The following is a 6,361-nucleotide window of genomic DNA, read 5'->3' as shown; positions in this document are numbered from 1 at the left end:
GAGTTACAGTCAGTACTCTCTGATCACACTCGTCACATTTGGATGCCTTAATGAACTTTGGAACAACAAAAACATTAAGTTTTTAAACTAAATTCATATTTTCCAGATAACGTAATGAGTGACGCGTAAAATTCAACATAGTTTGCAGGAAGCACAATTTTTTTTTTTTGATGGGTAGCGTAATGCTAAATGATCTTTCATCCTAATGAGGCACATCTATGGACTGAAAGTAGTGGCCGAGGATATCTGTCCCAAGCATGATTCACAGTTGTAATTTTCTTCCGCAACTCGAACAAGTTAACCACATATCATGGCCAAGGAAGACAACTCCAGAGTGACAGGTTTTTCTGAAAATTCTTAATAGCACTAGCATCTAAGATAATATAAAACTACCGGGCGAGTTGGCCGTGCAGTTAGGAGCGCGCAGCTGTGAGCTTGCATCCGGGAGATAGTGGGTTCGAATCCCACTGTCGGCAGCCCTGAAGGCGGTTTTCCGCGGTTTTCCATTTTCACACAAGGATAATGCTGGGGCTGTACCTTAATTAAGGCCACGGCCGATTCCTTCCCACTCCTAGCCCTTTCCTATCCCACCGTCGCCATAAGACCTATCTGTGTCGGTGTGACGTAAAACCAATAGCAAAAAAAAACTTTCAGATATTTTAGGCCTATTAAAATTGTACATCTCGAATTGATTAGTTAGCTTACCTTCAAGCGTCTCATCAAGTAGGTCTATTTCCACAACTGTTGCTGATCAGGATTACGATTATAGTGTATTCTGGGCTTGATAGCAATTTCATCTATGATAAGGGATCCTAACGTCTCCTCCACGCATGTCAAATTCATGACTTCGCAATGGAGGTTTCCTTTAATGAGGTGGTGGTGATTATTGTTTTAAGAAGTAGTACAACTAGGCAACCGTCTTCTATATAACACTAAACTGAGGGAAAAAATGTACGGATCCAACACTTCGAAAAATGAAGATATCGGCCAAAGGAAGACAAGGACCACGTGAAAATGAAAGACTCCCTAGGCCTGGGGAACCTAATACCGTCGGGGTCGGAGAAACCAAGAGTTGACCAAGATAAGTCGGATAGGATAAATGAAAGTGAGGAGCCTAGCACAAGTAAGTGGAAGCAATGCCAGGACTCAGCTAAGGGGCCCGTGGTCGCTAACCCACGCTCCAAAGTTCAGAGCCCCTGGGGCCCCTTTTAGTCGCCTCTTATGACAGGCTGGGGATACCGTGGTTGTTATTCTACCGCCCCCACCCACAGAGGGTCTTTCATGAGGGATGTTATTCTAGTTTTTTTTCATTCGAAAAGCCAGCCTAACTCGCGTCTTTTGATGTGGCAGTCGGAGGCAGTGAAGTGATCTAATGAATCTGTAACCCATGATCTGAAGTCTCAATATTTAAAATGTAAATTACAGACTCTGGATGACGTCCCAGGCGACCAAAGTGAACCTAATCCCCCCCCCCCTCCTCCAGTCCGGATGTAGCAATTATCCACTTCTCCTTTAAAACTCAATCGGCTGGAAATGATTGAAAACTCCAATTGTTCTTTTTTTTTTTTTTTTTAAGAATTGGACTCACAGTACGATATACCATATTTTATAGTATACATGAAATTTACTTCGAGTTAATTTGAACATTAACAGTAAGTGAAATCTATAAGTAATCGTATTAAAAACACTTTTCTCCATGTTAATTCACTTTAGCACATGCAAACTATAGCGCGATGTCGAGACATATGGCGGCGGTACTGCGAACCTGGTTGGGGACGGCTTTATGCTCAGAACCGTTGGCTACGTTATAATACAAGGCCTGGAAATAGAGCCCGTAAAACGCTATCGAAGTGGTCACATTGAAGTTCAATGCCGGACCGCTAGGATCGCTTTCTTGCCCCCTGTCCAAAGAGGTTCCCGCCTTTAAACGTGTTTATTAAATGAGTTGGTTGTGAATGTATTATGTATTCGTCTGATGTTGAGCATTCGCAGTTCCAGTCATGGTTTATTCACGAGAAATTAAAGGTAGTGGAATTTCATTCCACAAGTTTCCAGTGAATGTCCAATGTTCGAAACATTATACAGAGGAAGTATTACGCATTATATACGACTTCCAGCTGATGAAATTAGGCCTCTGTCCCTAAGTTTTGATCCGAGTTCCGTCATAAGATTTGGACGATCCCAAAATTTGCCACTGACTTTTCTTGTAAACAATGCTACCATGACCGGCGATCATTTGAGAGGCCTCTTCAAACTCAGAAATCTTAAATTAAGAAACTAACCAAAAAAATAATTTGCCCAACAAATTTGAAGAAAATGAATGTAGCAAGAGCTAAAAATATTGTATTTTCACCTGAAACAATCTTTGGTGTTTGAAAACTATGGAGGTGGTTTATCCCTAGAGCATTAAATACAGTTTAAAATAAACCATTTGTTTTATGGAGCATTTTATGAAATTGGTCGATGCGCATGACGTCTGCAACAACTCACATGGGACATATTCCACGAATGAGAGCAAACGAGCATCTTTTAGTACTGAAGATGAACGCCTCAGTTTGTTAGTTAATTATTTCCTGTCATATAATAAGAATATTCAAATGCATTCAAAGAAAGCAAAAAAAAAAAATCATGAGGGAAATGTATCATGCATAGATCTTGACTACCCAATCCATTGTGGCCTGCGTAAAATACCTCCTCATAAGTATACATTCGCATTATGCATTGACGAGGAACCTAACAAGTGATTACATCGAACTCATCTTCAGCTACCTTAGACGCCAAGCGGAATACAATGACATTATGGTTCGTGTGACAAAAGAGCAAACAGACTGTAAAGAATGTTTAAAACATATCTCTTCTGCAGCTACTCAAAGACCAACATTGTGTCTTATTCGTTTTCAAGATCGAGAAGCTCTCAGATACCGAAAATCATCGTCTGTGCCACTTCTGCAGTGAACGACGGAATTTGTCACCTCCGATACGCAGTACTTGCCCCGAAGGGAGTTACTAAAAGTTGTACGTTTTCTTTTTCGAAAGACATGTTCAACATTGAAATTAAGTGTAGAAAGTGTAAAGGCGACAAACCACCTCTTTTTCTACTATGAAAATTTCCGAGACCTTTATTAGACAATATTGCTTCGAGCCACTCAAGTAGAAGAGAGAAAGTTTTGAAACTTGATAAGAAGCCCCTCAAAAGGAAAGTTTTGAAACTTCAATGACATACCTAAGCCAACGCAGCACCGCTCTATAAGTAAAGTACTTTCATTACTAGTAAAAACATTCAGTTCTTTTTATTTAGGATATAATTCACTTATTGACATATACGACCATGCGAATACGAGGGGACAAGAACGCGATCCTAGCGGCTGAATGGTGAGCTAGGAAGCCACCCGTTTCCATGAGTGCATTTCAAGGCCTTGTATATCTCGTAGACAACGGTACGGAGCGTTGCCTACGTTGTAATACAAGGCCTTGAAATGGACTCGTGGAAACGGGTTGCTCCCTAGTTGACCATTCAGCCGCTAGGATCGCTGTCTTGCCCCCTTGGATTCGCATGGCCGTATATGTCAATAAGTAAAGTATATCCTGAATAAAAAGAATTGAATGTTTTTGCGAGTATTGACAGTACTTTATTTATAGAGCGGTGCTGCATTGGCTTGGAGCTGTCATTGAAGTTTAAAAACTTTCCTTCTGAGGGGCTTCTTATCAAGTTTCAAAACTTTCTCTCTTCTACTTGAGTGGATCAAAACAATGTTGTCTAACAGAGGTCTCAGAAATTTTCATAGTAGAAAAAGAGGAGGTTTGTCGCCTTTACACTTTCCACACTTAATTTCACTGTTGAACATGTCTTTCGAAAAAATAAACCTACGCCTTTTAGTAACTCTCTTCGGGACAAGTACTGCGTAGCGGAAGTGACAAATGCCGTCGTTCACTGCAGAAGTGCCACAGACGATTTTCGGTATCTGAGGGCTCCTCGATCTTGAAAACGAATAAGACACAATGTTGGACTTTGAGTAGCTGGAGAACAGATATGTTCTAAACAGCATTTACAGTCTGTTTTTTTTTCTTTTGCCACACGAACCATAATGTCATTGTATTCCGCTTGGCGTCTTAGGTAGCTGAAGAAGAGCTCGATGTCATAGCTCGTTAGGTTCCTCGTCAATGCATAATGCAAATGTAAACTTATGAGGTATTTTACGCAGGTCACAGTGGACTGGGTAGTCTATGCCTGACACATTTCTCTCATGATTCTTTTTTACTTTCTCTGAATGCATTTAAAGTTTCTTAATATATGACAGGAAATCATTAATTAACCAACTGAGGAGTTCATCTTCAGTACTAAAAGATGCCTTTTTTTAATAGTGATTTTACATCGCACCGACACAGATAAGTATTATGGCGACGATGGGATAGGAAAGGCCTAGGAGTTGGAAGTAAGCGCCCGTGACCTTAATTAATGTACAGCCCCAGCATTTGCCTGGTGTCAAAATGGGAAACCACGGAAAACCATCTTCAGGGCTGCCGACAGTGGGATCCGAACCCACTATCTCCCAGATGCAAGCTCACAGCCGCGCGCCCCTAACCGTACGACCAACTCGCCCGGTTAAAAGATGCTCGTTTGTTCTCGTTCCTGAATATGTCCCATGTGAGGTGTTGCAGACGTTATGCGCATTGAACAATTTAATAAAATGCTCCATAAAACAAATGACTTATTTTAAACTGTATTTTATGCTCTCGGGACAAAACCACCTCCATATTTTTCAAACCAGACATTGTTTCAGGGGAAAATACAATATTTTTAGCTCTTGCTACATTCAATTTCGTGAAATTTGTTGGGCAAATTATTTTCCTCGTTGGTTTCCTAATTAAAGATTTCTGAGTTTGAAGATGCCTCTCAAATGATTGCCGGTCACGGCACCATAGTTTAAAAAAGGTCCAGTAACAAATTTTGGGATCGCCCAATTCTTATGACGTAACTCGGATCAAAACTTAGGAACAGAGGCCTACTTCGATCAGCTTGAAGTCGTATCTCATGCGTAATACTTCCTCTGTATAATGTTTCGAACATTGAACATTCACTGGAAACTTGTGAAACGAAATTCCACTACCTTTAATTTCTCGTGAATAAACCATGATTGGAACTACGAATGCTTAACATCAGACAAATACATAATGCATTCATAACCAACTCAGTTAATGGACACGTTTAAAGGCGCGAGCCTGGTAGACAGGGGACAGGAAAGCGATCCTAGCGGCCCGGCATTGAACTTCAATGTGACCACTTCCATAGCGTTTTACGGGCTCTATTTCCAGGCCTTGTACTATAACGTAGGCAACGGCAAGGAGGACCAGAGCACAGTGTAGGGCACGGCAAGTGTTTAACAAGGGGAGACCACGACGTTGAGATCACGGATCATCTTCAAATTTTGTTCACTTTTAGTAGTCTATTAGGACAAGATAATATGCAAATAGTAAGGCGTTTTCAAGAAAACTGCAAGAGAATTTTCGCGTCGAATGTGTACCGGTGCGTTGCGGTCACGAGCTCGAGGTGGCGACGGTCGAGTGGTTAGCGTTCAAGCTCAGAAATCGCTGGATCACTGGATCGAGTCTCCCTTTTCACTTTTTGTTTTTCAACACTGGTCATATTCTTTCATATACAGTCGCTCGCATAAGTATTCGTCCATGTGTCCTTTTCATATACTGAAGACTAAAACTGCATTACAAGGCTTCGGATACGTTCAGAAACAAATACGCAGTGAATATGCAATGTATATGTACTATAATACCGGCAGAATATACCTATTGCACGTAAGTACTCTTTAATAATAAAGAATGAGTATGGTTGGGCTAGGAAATGACAACGCAAAAGTATTCGTCCGCCTTGTGCATTATCTTGTGTAACGAACACAGCATTAAGGAAGGGGGACACATCACCAAGCTCAGTCCATCAGTGATACGGACAGTGTCGGTGAGACAACATCTAGTGAATGCCCCGAGTACAATGGGTAAGATAAGGAAACGAACTGTTGTTGAGCGCCAACGAATTATCCAACTCCACATACTTGGTAATTCACAAAGATTAATTGCTGAAAAACGGGAATACCACGAACTACAGTCGCAAGTATCATTCAATGATACAAGACCAGTGCAACTTAATCAACAGAGCAAGAACTGGGCGGTCGAGGAAGCTGACAACACGCGAAGAGCGAAGCATAATACGCACCGTCCAGAAAAATCCTCATGTGTCTGGACCTGTGCTTCGAACAGAAGTACAAACCTCCACTGGGAAGAATATCAGCACCGACATTGTACGACGTGTGTTACACAGAGCTGGTTTGCAGGGGCGTACAAGCCGGAAGAA

The sequence above is a fragment of the Anabrus simplex genome, chromosome 1, assembly GCF_040414725.1.
Source record: "Anabrus simplex isolate iqAnaSimp1 chromosome 1, ASM4041472v1, whole genome shotgun sequence".
NCBI lineage: Eukaryota > Metazoa > Arthropoda > Insecta > Orthoptera > Tettigoniidae > Anabrus > Anabrus simplex.
Note: the sequence above shows the minus strand (reverse complement) of the source record.